The sequence below is a fragment of the Tenrec ecaudatus genome, chromosome 9, assembly GCF_050624435.1.
Source record: "Tenrec ecaudatus isolate mTenEca1 chromosome 9, mTenEca1.hap1, whole genome shotgun sequence".
Lineage (NCBI taxonomy): Eukaryota > Metazoa > Chordata > Mammalia > Afrosoricida > Tenrecidae > Tenrec > Tenrec ecaudatus.
The window spans coordinates 80,970,194-80,988,906 of record NC_134538.1 but is presented as its reverse complement, the minus strand read 5'-3'; positions in this window follow the sequence as shown (position 1 = coordinate 80,988,906).

Below are 18,713 nucleotides of genomic sequence, written 5' to 3'. Positions count from 1 at the left end.
AAAAATTCTAGGAAACACGTTACAAGAGAGAAAACAATCCAAAAATATTTCACTTTAGTCACTGAAAGTTAATAAGTGGAAGCCCAAAATCCATTTACAGGGTCTGCATGTGGTTAAGTCTCCAATGAATCCGCTGACTACAAGGGGATTGAGTGATGTAAACAGCCTCATTATGAGAGAGAGAGTTGAGTGTGGCAGACATAGTTAGGTTAAAATGTAATGCCTTATCATTTGATCTCCCCTTTGACCTATTTTAAATTCATTCTACTTTTTAATATTTTCTGCTTTTTTTGGGGGGGAGAGACTGACGCTTTTCTGTTTTTCTTTGTTGTTGTTGTTGTTGTTGTTGCTGCTATATGTATAGTTTTCTGTATATGAAATTCATGATAGGTAAATCTGTAGAATCAGTAACTGGATTAATGGTTTCTTAATTAATCCAGGGGAGGTTGGGGGAAAATGGGGTGCAAATAACAATAAGTACATAAAAGAGGAAAACGTTCTAAAATTGCCTACGGTGATGATTGTACAACTCTCAATATGATTGATCTACTGAATTCTATGCTACGTGAATTATAAACCAATGAAACGGTTTGTGTGTTTGTTTGCTTAATGGCAGTTAATGAGGTCGCTGTACTCCTATAGCTCAACTCCTACAACTGTCTATCTCCTTGTAACAAGTCTGCTTTATTAAAATAACTGCTTCACAGACACGTTACCAGGAAACGACATTTAAGTGGCCCAGAGCACATGGCAAGGTGTTCAATGCCATCACTCACTAAAGAGGTGCCACTGCACGCCCCACTGAGACCCTCCTTCCCTTCCAAAAAGTTCATTCAAATAAAGTGTAAAAACAGAAGAGAGCAAATGCTGGTGAGAACCACCCTGAGAAAGCGGAACCCTTCCACGTTACTGGGGAGACTGCAACAATGCACAGCTGCTGTAGGAAACAGCTTGGCAATTCCTCACAAAGTGAAACACCGTGCTGCCGTAAACACAAGAAAAGGCACTGCTGCGGATACTCCGGAGGGGCTTGGAAGCAGCACATGCAGACAGACTCATGCATACGAATGTGCACTGCGGCACCACTTACAACAGCCTGAAGGTGGGAGCAACTTAATGTCCACCAACAGAGTAATGGATATACCCAAGGTGGTCCATGCACGTGAAGAGATACTACTCTGCCATAAAAAGAAAGTAGGCCTGCCCCAGGCCTGTTTATGCATAAACCCTGAAATATGACCGTGAGTATAAAATGTCAATCAGGAAAGGCCAAATATTGAACAATCACAAATGGATGACATCGCAGGAGTAGACAGATGGATAGAGGCCAAAGTTTATTAGTGATGATTGGAGACTAGGTGGGCAGGGAAAGGACATCATTGTTTAGGAAGCTGTCAGTGCCTGTTCATGTGGTGGAACCTTGGCAGCTACTGTGGGTGATGACAATACAATGTGATGAATGTATGCGGTTTCACTAGGTTGTCTATCTGGAAAAAAGTTGAATTGTCAAAAAATTGTGTTATAAGTATTTTTACAACAATTGAAAAAAATAACTTCTTACAGAGCATGTCTACCACAAGTTAGCATGGCAACCAGCAATTCTAAATTCACACTGGGCAGCTCTGCATGTGCGTCTCCCCTCGGCTACATTACAACCCACTGCCATTGAGTTGATGCCAGCTCACAGCGACCCTCCAGGACAGGATAGAACTCCCCATAGGTTTCTGAGATTATAACTCTTTGTGAGAATAGAGCGCCTCATCTTTCTCCCAGTTACAAAAAAAAAAAAGAGCTAAGAACAACAAAATGAAGGGTAATTTTTATCATAAAACACCTCAGGTGACTTGAAGCATTTTATAATATGATCTTGATGTGTGCAACATGTATTTACACACAGTACCAATATTTGAAGAATTTCCAAGTCATACTTTGTTGTTGAGAATATACACAGCAGAACATTACACCGATTCAGTGATTTCCACACATACAATTCAGTGACACTGTTTACACCCTTTGACTTATGCAATCAGTCTTACACACCTTTTCTAAATTGTCCTTCTGCCATTAACGTAAACTCACTACCTCCCTTAAGGTTCCTATCAAATCTTTTGAGTTGCTGTCGTGACTTTGATCCTCCAGAGACCGTTTTTAAAGAGCACAATGCTTAGCAAAGACATTCTTTGCTTAGCCCCTTGCCATCAAGGTGACATCAACTCACTGTAACCCTTTAGGACATCTACAACAGCTCCTTCGAGTTTCCGAGGTGGTCACTTATTACAGAAGCAGGCAGCCTCGTCATTCTCCTAGGAGCCACTAGTAGATTAGAACCACTGACTTTTTTTTAAGCAGCTCAATGCTTAACCCACTGCACCACCAGGACCTCTTATCTTCTTTACTAGTTAAGCTAGCATTTGGGTTGGGTTGCCATTGCTTTTTTAAATAATACTTTATTATGTTTGGGGGGGATGCTTATACAACAAATGACTCATTAGTGATATTGTTGACCAACTTGATGATTTAACCTGTAATTTAGCTGAGTGGTGACCTACAAGAGCAGTTTCAGTTCCAAGCTTAAAGGGTACCTCAGGACAATAATCTCAAGGGTTCCTCCTGCCTCTACTTCCAGTGAGTCTGACCCATTTTTAAGACTAAGTTTTATCCTGCATTCTTCTATTCTATTCGGGGCTATCTAATATGTCCCTGGGGTGCTCTGGTGATGCTGTGGAATCATTATTGGGCTGTTAATCTCAAGGTCAGTATTTCAAAACCACTAGCTGCTCCTTGGAAGAAAGATGAGGCTATATGATCCTATAAAGATTGACAGCCTCTGAAACCTTATATAGGGTCCCTCTGAGGAAAAATCAGTTCAATGGCAACAAGTTTGGGGGGTATTATGTCTCTGGTCAGAAAGATTGGTCCCATAATTTCTTCCTTGGGTTTCTGATTTCCTTGTTTTAATTTTTGTTAAAGATGAGTAGAGAACAACAGGTACACCTTAGATGGTTTGTTATAGATGAATAGAGAACAACAGGTGCGCCTTAGATGCCGAATGCAGGAAGATTGCAGACCAGTGGGTGAAAAGTCTTGTGGATCCAGTGGCGATAGCAGTATCTCAGTGCTGGCATGGGTCTCCACATGGCTTCTCCAGCTCCAGGGCTCTGACTCCATCAGGATAGCTCCATGTGGCTTATCAACAGGAATCTCTCAAAGGAAAAGTGTGTGTCCTTCCTCCGGGGAGGAAAACAAGGGTCCCCAGAATCCTCAGGAGAAAGCCATGCCCACACAGAGACACCATTGGCTATAACCTGACTGACAGGCTAGACTGCACCCCTTCATTCAAGTTGATAGATTATGTAACTGCCACAGATGGTCACTCACAAGCTTTATAGACCCCAGACACTATTGGACAAACTAGGCTCTGGAGAACATAATCTTTATAAATTGTGTTGTACTGTTTGGTTTTAAGATGCCTTTAAGGAGTATTTTTTGGTTAAAGGCTTAAAGGGTGTCCCTGGGCAATAGCCAACAGTCATTCAATCCCCCTTGCTCTACAAAGTCTGTGAGAATTTAAAATTCTGCTCTGCACTTTACCCCCCCCCCTTGATCAGGATTTGTCTATGGACACCTTGGTCTAAATATTCAGGTAATGGTAGACGGGCAACAACCCATTCATCCGGCCTCGTGTTAAGGAGGCACTTGCTCATAAAGTCAATTAGACGCACATTCCCATTTTCTCTACCTATTCCTGAGTCTTCTTCCTCCTCTCTTGCTCCAGGCAAATAGAGACCTGATCCTGTCTCCTGAATGGCTGCTTCCTAGCTTTGAAGCCCCAGGGCACTGTATCAGGCCAGTAAAACGAGGCTGAGCCAGGAAACCATAACCCTAAACCTGCAAACCAGAGAAGTACCTCTAACGCTTGTTTGTACACAAACAGCCTCAGAAGTAACTCTTTTCTTTTTGGGTCTCACTCTTGTAAATGTATCTGTCAGACATCTTTTGCCAACTCAACTTGTTACAGATGTACAGCTTATTGACAGCAGTTACAGTAATCGTCTCTGCACCACTGCCCTCAATCAATGAGCGTTTTCCATCCCCATTAGCTCTCTTGCCCCCCCCCCCCCCCCCCCCCGCCTAACCCACCCTACCTCCGGCCATCCCTCCTCTCCCAAAGGAACCACTAATCAGCTTTGGTCTCTATACACTTGCCTTGTCTTGTGTTCTTATATGTGAGGTCATATACAATGTTGGGCAGATTGTAATGGACTTAGGATGTTTAGCATCATGTCTCCAAAGTCCATCTGTGTGTGCAGCACAAGACTTCCTCTCTCTGTCTGGCTAAGTCGTCTTGCACCGTATGAAGGAAGACGCCACACCCCATTTACCCACCTCATCTGTGGGTGGGTGTGCCTATGTTCCTACTGAGCCTGGGTGTCGGAAAGCCTGTCCACGCCATTGCTCTCTTGGGCCTGTTCCCAGCGGTGGAGTGCGGGGCATTTGGGAGTTCTGGTTTTAGTGCTTTCAGACGCCATCACGCTGGCTGCCACCAGCCGAGCTGCCACCGTGCATTCCTACCAGAAAGGACACTGAAAGCTTCACAGGGGCTTTGACAAAGCAAAAGCAAACATTAAACGTAGCTCTATTTATTTCTAAATACATAATAAAGAACTCTGCCCCTCCCCGTTTGCCTCGTCTTTGTCACCTAGGTGTCTGTCAGACCTTCTAAGTGACTCTGCCCTCTCGGCCCAGTGGGAGCCTCAGGCCTGTTAGGTATCTGATTCCTGTGCTTGGCGACAGATCTGACTTCTGCAGCCAGCAGAGCTCAGGGTCATCCTTAGGTCATGGCGGTTAAAGATGGCTGTCAGTTCACTGCTTGGGCTAGGTTTCAAGTCATCTTTCTGCCTGTTATATTGATGATGTCTAGTGATGGCTTTGGAAATTAATCGCTCTGTTCCTATGCATCTTAATCGGGTGCATTGGAGCACCGGAGTGGCTGTCTTTAAAACCGCAGTGCATTTGAAACAGTCTAAAGCTAAGAACTGGAACGATTACACTGTTATCTGAATAAGTAAACAGGATCCAATGCTGCCTTGCAAATTTCTAAAAGGTACAGAGGGGGAGGATGGGGTAATAAAACAGATTGAAACTAGCTGCTCCTGCCTTTTCTCCGGGCACAGGTAATTATTATCCCATCCAAAATATGCAGCAAAAAAAAGAGTAATTGCATAAGAAGGCATTATAATCCTGAGCGTATCCACCTGGTATTTTTATTTGGGTGAATATATCCTTTTGGATCCCCATGCCAGTGCAGCTTAATGTTTGTCACAATACTCTATGGCACAGAAGAAAGACAAGCCTTCATTGTAAATTTGCACATGCTTTATTGCCAATGCGATGGCATGAACACGCTTAACGGGATTGTCATCCCATTTAATTACTCTGATTTTGACATGGACCTATCACAGATAAAATTGATGGCATGAGTTACGAGCGCCATAAAAAATCACTGCTCTCGCTACATGCGGTACGTCCTACGGTGATCCTCGGTATGCCTTTTGGCTATCTGCACTGGTTGACGAAATAAATTAATTCATTAAGCATGATAGCCATCCTCAAATTACTTCTTTCCAAACTGCGTTATGCTGGTGACATGAAAATGATACATGGTCATGTTCTTAGCTTACCTGCATAGGAACTGTGATGTTCCCAGCAAAACAAACAAACACACAATGTCACAGGAGGGTGGACAAAAATACAGAAAAGGCATCTCCAAAACGCATCCTATGTCTATGAGGCAGAGGTGACTGGCTGGTCATAAATTTGGTTTGGGGTGGGTGTGCGTTCCCATTTCTGTGCCGTCTGTTCTTTCCCTGCGTCTTCTTCTCAGAGACACTAGAATCTCCTCTTGAGACTCTTGCTTGAGGCAGACGACAGGTTCAGGATCTGGACACTGGACGAAAGGTTGGTGCCTTCGAGCAGGAGGTCTCAGGCAGAGAGCTGTGGCCGTGACCCCTGCCAGAAATTGGAAACTGGCACCTGGAGCATGTCAATAGCTCTATTCGAATGAGAGAGCAGTGGTTTTTGAAATGATGATGGCAACAGATGTACAAATGTGCTTAACACACTGGATGGATGGCTGCATTGTGATAAGAGCCGCATGAGCCTCCAATAAAATGATGGGGTTTTTTTGTTTTTTTTTAATGATGTTTTTTAAAAGAGAAAGAACAGTGGTGTGGTGTCTTGCATGTGGGCATGTGTGGCCAAATGGAAAAGTCCTAGTTGTGCCTGCTGACTCTCTCCTCCACAAGGGGAGGAAAGGATTGAGCTACACAGAATCAATGTTTTATGGAGTCACATTAAACTGTCTGCCACTGGAGTTCATTTCCCCCTCTCTATTTTATGACTCCCTAAAAAAGGAAAAAGAAGGAGAAGCTAGTGTCTTCTTAAAATGCCTCCATAAAACTCTTCACCCTTCCTATTGGGAACAAACAAAAAATCCAAATTTCTAAATGCATCTATAAATCAAATACCCAAATCCAGCAGATGAACAAAGGTTATCTTCTTTTTGGTCTTTTAAATGTGAAACTGATGTTGAAAATAAACTCAGACTGATCTGGCTGCGGATCAAGTGGAAATCTTAAATAAAAACATCTTACCATGCGGTTTCACCAGACGCTTCCTTTGTCTTTCAATTACGAGAGGGTTTTATGCTGCATCAATAGGGTGAGATATTCAAAGGATTCAATCAATAGACTATAAATTATATGTAAAAGAAAACATCAGGTCACTGCTCTGACACAACAGATTTATTGTTAAAGTAGGTACCTTCTCAGCAATTTGCTACATTAGTTTTTATAAAGTACAAGCCAGGGAGAGATCAATGATAACTTTGGCTTACTGTTGCTTTTAATGTTTCATTTATAATAGCTACTTATCTCCTATTATTTTAACTTGCTATTATAATGTCAAGCCCAGGGGGGGGGAAAAGCTAATCACTATTATGGGAATAGATATTTAATTCAAGTCTGACTGACTATTCTTTAATCTGATTCATGCATTAGCAGAGTGGCCAGAAATAGTCTAAAATGCATGGTGAGTCTTATCAAAACCCCACAGTAGAGTCCACAGGCGGGACAGAGGACCAAACAATCTAGCTGCATCTTCACAGGAGTGGTACCAAGAGCACAACCACGTGGACAACCCACCCACTGCTCACCAGCTCACCCTGACTGGTGCTATCCACCTCATGGATAATGGCTGGATCTTCTACTACAGCCTCTTTCCTTTCACTACGTTTTCGGGTGAATACCATCTTAGCCAATAAAAAACACATTTTGAGTCCACACATCCACATGGACCCCAACTGCATCCCGTGGATTCTCTGTGGCCATTTTGTCATTCTTCGATCATTATTATCCGACAGCTACTGAAGGATTAAGACAGATTTCCAAAAGCCCTTTCAAGTGAAAGAGGAACAAACTTGCCAATTTTTGACAAGACTAAGAACAGAGTGCACAAGACCTCTTTAGAGTATTGAGAAGCGAGGATGGGACTTGGAGGAGGAAGCTGCACCTGACCCAAGCTGTGGCGCTTTTCAGTGCTTCCATGGGCATTTGAAAGCTGGGCCTTGAATGAGGAAGACTGAAGAAGAACCCATGCATGTTCTTTGTGGTGCCGGAGAGAATAGTGAAAGTGCCATGCAGAGCCAGAAGATTTTAAAAGTCTGGCTTGGAAGAAGGATGGCCGAAGTGCTCTCCAGAAGCAAGGATGGCGAGGGTTGGTCTTTCATGCTTTGGACACGTCAGGAGAGGCCCTGGAGAGGGCTGTGTGTTTGGTAAAGTGGGAGGGGGCGGCTAAGGAGAGGGAGGCCCAGGAGATGGGTTGACACTGGAGCTGCAACACTGGGCTAAGACCCAGGAACCATTATGAGGATGACGCAGGCCCTGGCAGTGTTTGGTTCTGGTGCGCAGAGGGTCACTATGGGTTGGAACCAACTCAATGGCACCTAGAAACAATAACAAGGAGAGATTTTTACCAACCCGACTGGGATTAGATAAATACTGAGAGAAGGAATGATGAGGGGTGGGGGATAGGCTCCCCCATACCACCCCTATTTCTTACTGGTTCAGGGATAGTAAATAAAAATAAAAATCATGTCTTTCTAATGCTTTGCCCCTGTTAGTTGCCCCCATTGAGTCTCTGCCCAGACACTGGGAATTTGGCTGGTCACACAGATTCCCCACAGCTCTAAATTGTAATATTTTGACCCGTGTCGAAAGACGAGTTTCACTTTTATTAATAAATCATTTTATTGGGGGCTCATACAACTCTTATCACAATCCATACATACATCAATTGAGTAAAGCACCCTTATACATTCGTTGCCCTCATCATTCTCAAAATTCGCCTTCCACTTGGGTTCCTGGAATCAGCTTGGTTTCCTTTTTTCCCCTCCCCGTCCCTCCCTGCTCCCCCCACTTACTTTTTTTAAAAAGTTGTAGTTACCATGTACTCTCCAGAATTACTAAAATTGATAAAACTGACAATGCCAAGTTTGGCAAGGCTGTGGATGGAGTACCTGGAACTCTCTCTCCCACGTGGAAGGTAAGAGCCCAGATTTGTTACAGCCGCTTTGCAAAACTGTCTGGCAACATCTATTAAAGCCTCACTATGAGGATATATTCTCATTCAACGACACCAACAAGAATGTTCATAACGGTTTTCCTCAAAAGAGCCAAATTGGAAACAACCCAAATGCTCTCACTGTAGAATGGATCAATGAAATGTGGTAGAGTCATACAATGGGATTCTGCAGAATGATTTTTAAAACAAACAAATACTATCAACTGGACCATAATAAATCTTAGATACCAGATTAAGCTATAAAAAAGCCATACAGTACTGACTCTATGGTTCATTTATGTGAAATACAAAATCGGGCACAACTAATCCTGTTGTAAAAGTCAGAATAGTGGTTGGAGGTAAAGTGCTATTGACAGGTAGAGGACATGAGAAAAAACCTCTCCGTAGTAGAAAAGTTTCATATCTTGATGAAGCTGATTTTTAGACAGGTATATGATGAATTTTAAAAGCATTATAGAAAAAATCAGACACAAAGGCTACAAACAGCCGGATTTCCTTCACACAACATTCTGAGAAAGGCAAAAACTAGAGGGCTAGGAAACAGACCGTTGGTTGCCAGGATCTAGGGATAGACTGCAAAGGGCCATGGGGAAACTTTTGAATTGGTCAATGTCTTGAATTAGACATCTTTGAATGTTGACTTTTATGATCTCTAAATTGTAATTCAATAAGCCTGACTTCAAAAATTGTCAACGAGACTTTTTTTTTAAAGAATTATTTCTTGTGCTTTAGATGAAGGCTTACAGATCAGAGGTTCGCCTTCAACAATTCATACATATTGTGATTCAACTCATCCATGGCGATCCTCACTGCTTAGCCCACATCCCCCGTTTCCCGTTTCCATTCTTCCTCCTTTTCTAACTTCTGAAGTCGGTCTTTGGATAAATGCTACCCTTTGGTCTTGAATATTTCATTATTCCTTTTTTAAAAAAAAATTGATTATTCTAATGTGGAGGTGAGTTCAATGCCAGACCTGAAAGGAAAAGACATGGTCCGTCCACCATTCACTCTGCAGTCAGGAAGCCTGATCTCTTCTAGGATTTCGAGGGCTGTTCCCCATTTTTCTCCTGGTCGACCCAAGACTTTCTATTTCGATCCTTTTCAGAGCAGTGGTTAGGGATGACAGGCATCCTCTAGTTCGTCTGGTCTCGGGAATAAGGCGACAGATGTTTTCATGGTCCTCTATCTGGTCCATTGGACTAACTGTATCTGGATGTTTTTCCATTGTCATCACTCGTCCTTCCTCTGGACAAGGAGGAACAAAGAATTGCACCTTTGGTGACTGCTCATGAGCTTTTAAGACCCCAGTCGGCTCTCACCCAAGATGGATGTGGAACACTGTCTTGGTGACCTATGCGATGTCACTAGAGCTTGGTGTCCTCCTGGTGCCCCAGGCCCAGCAACGCGTCCCCGCGAAGCTTTTCATTACGTCTAAGAAGTTTCATAACGTACACCCATACTCTTCACCACAGCCCTGGACGTGTCGCAACCAAAGTACTCAGATACAAACGACCTGCCCCAATGTCTGACTACCCATGGGTATATGCTGACTCTTTTAAAAAATTATTTAACCATGCTTTCTGTAACTTTTCTTAATAATTAGAATTTGCTATAATTGAGGTAGATTAGAATCATGTTTACTGAAATATGGATCTACTTTTTTTTAATCGTTTTATTAGGGGCTCATACAACTCTTTTTACAATCCGTACATACATCCTTTGTGTCCAGCACATTCGTACATATGTTGCCATCATCATTCTCAAAACACCTGCTTTCTGCTTGAGCCCTTGGTATCAGCTCCTCATTTTCCCCTCCCTCCCTGCTCCCACCTCCTCCCTATGCTGACTCTTTTTTTCCCACCCGATGGGTTTGGGATCAGGCTGCTGTGACTCAGAAGGTTTCCACTGCTTGTTTTCAGAAGCAGGTCTGCAAGCCTCCTTCCTGTCCTGTAATGAATGAAGTCAGACAGGCACAGACACCCCAGGTCCCACAAATCCTATCAAAGCAGGGCTCCTCACTTGAAATGATGTTCTCAAAAAAGACTGCCTATGTGAGCAGTAGCCCCGAACTTCGCTCTTTCTTTGAATGAAGACACTCAGAGGAAGTTCTTGTTCAGTGACCTCTAGTTGTCCTTTCTGTGCCCTTTACTACCTGGGTGACCCTTTGACCTCCCATCCCCCCATCCTCCAATGGCCCAAGCACTCCCTTTTCTCTAACCGCCTCCCCCACTGTCAAAATAGAAAAGACTGTCCTGTCGTATCAGTTCTTCACATTTTTTGATTGACGGATTGTGACACTTTTGTTTCAATAAGCTTCTGTCAGTCAGTGTGTTCATGCAAGCAACATTTACATTTCCAGTCTTTGTATAATAAAATCCTATAAATCTATTAAGGAATTTTTAACTTCAGGAAAGCCCTGACGTTAAAACGATTTTAGAAACAGGGAAGAACCTGAAGTCACACCTTGTGTCCTGTGAATCCAAGCGCGTGGCTGAGCGACTCCAGAAGGAATGCCAACAACTGTCGTGCTCACTCACCCGCTCGTTGACGCAGTCAGCAACCTCTTACCGAAGTGGCGAGGAGGAGCGAATCCATGAGTGCCACCAGACAGCCTCTGTCCTGAGTGGTTTACCGCCAAGGGTCCCAAACAGGTTGAAATCATTGACAGCTCGATGAGGAAATGCCCGGCAAGGTCAGTTGCTGTGCTAGTGTGGTGGTTGGGGTTGTTAGTGGCCAGTCGGCTTGGATTCATAGCGACCCCATACATCACAGAAGGAAACACCCCATCCTCACCATTGTGGCTGCGATTGGACCCTCGAAAAGACAGCCAGGCAGATTGGTCTTCCTAGGGAGGGTGCCCGGGTTTCACACAGGACCCACTTCCTGGGCTCATTTTGACAAAAACAAAAAACAGAGTCTGAAAGGAATAGAAAGGGTCTCCTGTAAACGAGATTTTAAAAATGGGTTCCCCAACCTTCCAGGTGAAAACCAGAACGGGAGGAAAGCTGGGAAAGAGGCCGGTTCTTTTTTGCGGCGGAGCTATTTAAAGCGGAGATGCTAATGGCAGGCCCAGAGTCGTTGGCTGGGGAGGGGCTGGGCTGTCCTCTCCCGGCAGTCACTCATAAAAGCCAGGTGATGACAGTCTCTGCCCAGATGCCCTTGGCCACTTATCAGGCTTCCAGAAGGGGCATGCCAGGTGCAGGTCCTGTTGCACAGAACTCCACAGACAGGCAACCTTCACTCGCTCAACTGCTGCTTGGTATCGGGATAGGGCAGTGGAACGTCATTCTTATCCATGCCTCCTAAAATACGATAGCTTTCATCTGTCGTCTCCCTGCTTGTGGCCTTAAAACGTCAAAGCCTTTGTTACTGTTGAATTTAGAATAGCAAAAAGAGAAGTTTGGTGGGGGGGATGTAATATATATTTTAGACTCACTGCCACTGAGTCAGTGCTGACTGATAGCAACCCCTGCAAGATTGTAACTCTTCACAGGCATAGAAAACCCAGTCTCTGTCTCTCTCTCTCTCTCTCTCTCTCTCTCTCTCTCTCTCTCTCTCTCTCTCTCTCTCTCTCTCTCTCTCTGAGTTGGTAGTGGTTTCGAACTGCTGACCATGCAGATCGTTGCCAAACATGTAACCACTCCACCCCCAGGGCTCCTAAATCATAGATAAGTACTTCTATTTGTTTATATACATATAAACAAATGAATCGTTAAGGTTAAAATTGTAAAGAGAGAGCGAGGAGGGTCACAATCTTCATCCCCCACCGGATTCCCTACCCAGCAGATCTAGCACTGGTCTGAGCAGCCATAAAAGGTGGAAAAGTAAAACTGAAATGGACTTGGATTCTTTTGTGACAAGTTGATTTCAAACAAAAGGGGGGGTGTTATTTAGTCAAATAATGTCCTTGCATCAAAATAATTCCCTCTGGTCTCTGAAGGATAGAGGGAGATTTAACCGAACTGGAGCAGCTAGTGACTTATTACTGGAAGATTGCCGAAGGCAAACAAGCTCCCATTTTATTGTTCCTGAATTGTAATAAAATCAGGTGTGTTCCCAATACCCAGCTGTAGAGTCTCCTGTAACCCCTTTCCCAATTTCTTAACCTAAATAGCTTACTTAGATCTTTAATTGTCTCTGCCCCCAAATTTGCAGGTGAATAGGTTTTGTCAGTAAGTATGTTTGTTAATTCAGCCATCACACCCATATATCCTGGATCTCTAAAACAGCCTACACAGTCCTGTTATTATTCCACCCTCTGATGATATATGCATTTATTCATTCTTTGAACAAACATTTATCCAACATTGAAGCAGGTGGTTACTCACCCCTCAGTGCCAAGTCTCTCCTGTTTCCACTTTAGTTGGGCTTGTGACGGGCCAGCTGTGACTGCCTCGCCTCCTTTGCAGCCAGACAGCCTTGGAAGTAGGTTTATCATACCAGAAGGTGAACTAGGGTTCTCATACCAGAAGGTGAGTGATGTGCGGTGTTCCACGTAGAAGCCAACTGCTTGATAGGAAGTGACTTGTCCTCCTCTTCACTCTATCCCTTGTCCTGAAAGCTAGAGTGGAGATATGAAGGGGAGGCAACTTCAGCCACGTAGGTAACACTGGCCAAGTCATGGGAACAGCCAGACTTCTTGGTACTAAGACACATCACCAGCTTGGACTCTTCCGTCGCCATGAAAGAAAATTAAGGTCCATCTACGTGAAAGGCACTCTAGTTCTAAAATTGATTGTGGTGATTGCGGTTCAACTCTTCTTGAGATGAGTGAACTATTGACTTGTATGGTGTTTGGATTGTGTCCCAATAAAACTGTTTCTAAAAATAACATTTAAAAGCTACTGTATATGTAAGATTCTTTGCTACAGCAGTCTAGCTGGATTCTAGCTAACATAAACATGCATTTAGTGCCTAAGAAGCATTTATCATGAACCTGGAACTATAGAGGGAGCTGGGGATACATACAAAGGGTAACAGAGAGAAACGCTCCCTAGACACAGGTTGCTTAGAGTCCAGAAAAGAAGACTGAAAACAATTTTAAAAATTAAGCTGCATCCGCAAGGTGTGATTGATGTTGTACACAAGAGACAAAAGAGAACGCTTCCACAGACACAGAGGCACCCTCTCTGAGCAGCAGCGTCAAGCAAGGTCTCTCTGAGTACATCCTACAGAAGTCACACCCATGTTTAGTTCAGCCTACTGGATATAAGCCGAGGTACCTAATTATTACTTGGGAAACCAGAATAACTGATTCACTCAAGGAAAAGCCTAGGGTGGAAAATGCAGAAGCAATTGGTGAGTTTCAATAATCAAAACAAATGAAAATAAAATTACTAAAAATTGAGACATCAGTGGGGTAATGTATTTAAATATTTATTTTAAATAAAAAACATAAATAAAAGGACAACAAGTCATTTAACATTAGTAAACCAGCACAGTAAGTGGAAAATAGGTTCAAAATAGTAAGAGTACTCTTCCCTGAGCTCAATCAGCAACCAAGCTAAAATGTAAAGAGTTAAATCCTTCAAAACTGGATTCCTCATCATCATCCGTATCCCAATGCAGAGCTTCAGCTGGTGTGAGGTCATCATAGACGCTGTCCTCACTGAGATGGCCGTCATCACCATCACTGCTGTCATTTTCATACAAAGCGCAGTCTTCACTGTCATCCATAGCATTACTAGTACTACGTTTCTGGAAGGCACGTGACACCATGTCTTCTGGAATGTCTTCCCATGCATCTCGAACCCACTTTGCTATGAACTCTATGTCAGGCTTCATGAGGTTTCCTCCTTTCTACCCACTGACTGTGATCTTCCTGCATTCAGCATCATTGCATGGCTGCATGAGTCTAAGAGGAACTTATGGAATAGTATCGACATAGGGGGTAATGTCTAACTTATGGACTTGATCTGGACTGGGCTGGGATGATTTCTTAATGTACAATTGCTCTTTGATATCAAATTCTCTCTTACACACATATGAAGTTCTATGAATTGGTTTCTCTAGTCAACCTGAACTAAGGCATCTACCCTGAGACCAGAAGAATGACATGGTACCTGGCTCCCACTCCCAGTGATACTGATTAGGTCACAATGGATGGACCCTGATAGAAAGGGAGAAAAACCAAGTGGGAAGAGAATGCTTTGAAAATGATGATGGCAAAAATAAATAAATAAATAGATTTTTAAAAAGAAAATGATGATGGCAGCAAATGTGCTTGACACACTGGAAGAATGTATGGATTGTGATAAAAGAAGTAAGATCCCCCAATAAAATTACTTAATAAAAATTTTTAAAAGGAAGGGAGAAAAATATGAAACAGGACTCAAATTCTTAAAAAGGACAGACTTATTGGGCCATTGAGACCAAATGACTCTCTGACAGTATCACCTGGCGATAGTTTTTAAACCTTGAACCTGAACTCTCCCCTGAGATGAAACAACAGGTTGGCAGATAAAATAAACATATTAACTGAGTATGATGCTTCCTTTAAAAACCATCTATATGAGACTCTAGTCAAAAGCAAAGCTGTGAAGATATGGGTTGAGGAAAGTAGAGTACTGGAAACGGTGCAACTCGCATACATTTAGAGAGGACATTAATGCATTGTGGACAACATAACCAGTGTCACTGAGCAATTTGGGTAGGAATTATCCAAGAAGAACCTACTTTGCTGTGCAAACTTTCACAGAAAACACGAGAGTATTAATTTTTAAACAAGGTCTTGCTACATAAGTGCCCTCTATGCTGTATGAAGATACATATCATTCCGGTGATCCTGTAATGGACATTCTGCTTACGTTGCTTCTGCCTGTTCCTACTAGGGCGCATCGCAGAGGTGCATCACCAATGGGGCCGCCCTCTTGAAGCTGTGTTGTTCGTTTCTCCGTTTTTCAGTAAATGAACCCAGGGACGTTGAGTTTGCAGGGAAAGCAAATCAAACAAGGGTTTCCAGTGGAGGGTGGGGGAGGTAAGAGAGGGGTGGAAAAATAAGAGGGAGATGATTTCAAGGAGTCCAGGAAGGAAAAGTATGTTTGAAAACTGATCATGGAAGCAATTGTACAATTATGTCTGATGTGATTAAACTATGGAATGATATGACATGTATTAAGTGCCAAGGTACAGCAAATTAATTTTTTTAAAAAAGCATAGATCCAGGAATGGATTTGGACTCACATGAAATCCTAGCTCCAACTTAAGAACATTTAGTTCTTACATCATGGCCCTGCTCAATACTCACCCTCAGGAAGGGAACACAAAAGATTTTGACACTATAGCAAAATGTGACCAAAATTTAGATGATGTCAGGCTATCATATAAAATAGTACCTGGGGTCTTAAAAGCTTGTCTCCAAACAAGAAGTCAACTAAGTCCACACGGAAGAAGCATTCCATCATCATTCACCGAAGGATTGAAATCAATATAATCCAAAGTCAAAGTCAGTATAAGAGCCTAAAATTCTGAGAATCCGGTGTGCCAAGGGTGATGACCAAGAGTCATTGGTGGAGCTACCCAGGAAATAAGCCTCCGGAGAACTCCTCCTATGTAAAATGGAGAGATGGGAGGAAAGTGGTCACTAAACAGCGTGCTTGGGAGAGAAGAGTATAGAAGGTCAAAGGCATAAATCTGACCTGAGCAGTTATAACCTTGTCAGTAGATCTCCCCTGATGCGACTGGACCTGATCTGGTTTCCAAATTTTTCTGTATTTTTGGTTTGTATTGTTTTGTTCAGTTTTTGTTTGTTCATATTAGAGGGTATCTCAGAGGTAATATGTCAATGGAGGTCACCCTCCTGAAGCTGGGTTATATGTTTTTCCATTTTTCAGTACATAAAGCCCAGGATTGATGAACCTATAGAGATAGCAAGTAAAGTAAGGGGTCTGAGGGGAGGGAGAAGGGAAGAAATAATGTCAAGGAGTTCATGGAGGAAAAAATGGTTTGGAAACAGATTGTGGTAGCAATTCCACTGGACATGATTCAAATATGGAATGATATGATATATGGATTAAATCCCAACTAATAAAAATATTTTAAGCAGATTATTGAATTCCATAATTGTCTCTTTTTTTTTCAAATTAAGAAAGATTAAGTATCCTCCCCCTGCCACTCTGGAAGAGAACACAAAAAAAGATATGGGAGCTATTGCAAAGTGTGGTGAAGGAATTAGATGGTGCCAACTTCTCAGATCAAGTAGCGTCTGGGGTCTTAAAGGATTGTTTCCAAACAAGAAGCCATCTAAGTGAGATGTCAACTAACTCCACATGGTAGAAGCACTCCATCATCAGTCACCAACGGATTGTCATATACTCTGAAATGGAAGGAGGGAATAGCATCAGAGCTTAAATTGTGAGAGTCTGGCTTGCAGAAGGCCATGGGTGGCAGTGGGAGCCCCAGATGCATTTGTGGGATCCATAATAGAGGGGTGGGCAGAAAGTGGTCACCAAGTAGAGTGGATTGGCGAGATGGCTATAGCAGATTAAAATGACAAATCTGACTTAAGTGGTTAAAACCTTGTTAGTTGATCCTCCCTCTGATGTACATTAGACATGATGTGCTTTTTCAATATTTTATGTATTTTTATTTGTTTATATTGGGATTTATCTCAGATGTGTTTTGTCCTTGGGGGCCACCCTCTTGCAGTTTTGTTATATGTTTTTTCTATTTTTCAGTATATGAAACCTATGATTAATGAACCTTTGGGGGGTGTATGTATGTGTGTAAAAGGGAGCTGATGTCAAGGAGTTCAAGGAAAAGAATGTGTGAAACTGATTGTAGCAGCAGTTGTACCATGCTGCTTGATGTGATCGGACTATGGAATGATATGACATCTGTATTAACTCCCAGTAAAAGGGTTTTGAGAAAAAAAAAAAAGATGAACTAACCCACTAAAGCTCACACAGTGAATGAGATTCAACACATGGCTCCTGAATCCCAGGCGTGGGCTCTTGTCCAGGCTCTCCCTTCAAGTTATTGGAAGTCAGGGACCTTGCCATGGGGCAGCTGGAGTCGGTGGATAGTTCACAAGGCCAGTACAGAGGGTGCGACTCCAGGAGACAGCACAGCAAAGAGAGTGCGAAATGTTCAAGGACTAAGTGAGACTTGAGGCAAGACCTCAGGGCAGGAGTTGACTTTGCCACTTGAGAAGGACAAGGGAGAAGTCAGGTGAGGATGGCTGGGGACTGGAGAAGTGTGGGAGTCTCCACACCCACGATTTGGAAACCGCATACCTGGAAGCCTCACTCCTGCTATTTAAAAATAGCTATGCTGAACTAGACAAGGGATGACTACGCTACTCCCATAGGTACATTTTGAAGGGACCTGGGAGAAGGGAGCAGGAGGAAAATGAATTAGAAGGTCACACCTGCCACCTGGGCTGCGGCTGAGAGAAAAAATGTTGGGTGCTAGCCAGGGTGGGAGGGTAACCTGGAGGCTCTCACCAGAAGACCGAGCCTGGGCCAGCTAGGAAACCTAGCAGTCCTTTGAGACAAAGTGGGGCGAATGGGGCCCTACTCTCCCTCGGGGGCGGGGGTTGGGGACGTGCCCATACACAGTTCCCAGGCACCCCACCACCACCCCTGACCCAACCCACGTAAGCATCCAGTGCTGTGAGGCCCGGATGTTGCTCCTTTCGTGCGCTGTGCAATCCCCAGGCCGACCCTGGAGCTGCCACGCTTGCGCACCCGGGGTGGAACAGAGGGCTCCCTGCCCGCCCGGCGCGGGCGCCCAGGGTGAGCGCCCCAGAGAGCGGGAGGGGGCGTTGGGTCAAGAGAGAAGGCAAGGCGGGCAGCCGAGGAGGAAAGCTGTCTTCACCTTGACGTCGGCGTTAGCCGGGGCGCGCGCTCCCCTCCGGCAGCTGCACCGGCGCGGCGGCCCGAGTTCCCCAGCCCCGCGCTCCCCCGGCCGCTGCAGCTGCCCGCAGGCGGGCCCTTCCATGCCGTCTCAAGCGGGGGCTGGAGGTGGTGGTGGGGGGACATCATCTTAAATAATTGTTTTTGGCATTTACATTATGCTTCCCTACGGCCTTTTTTCTTTTCAAAACTAAAACAGGTCCTAATTTATAAATGGGC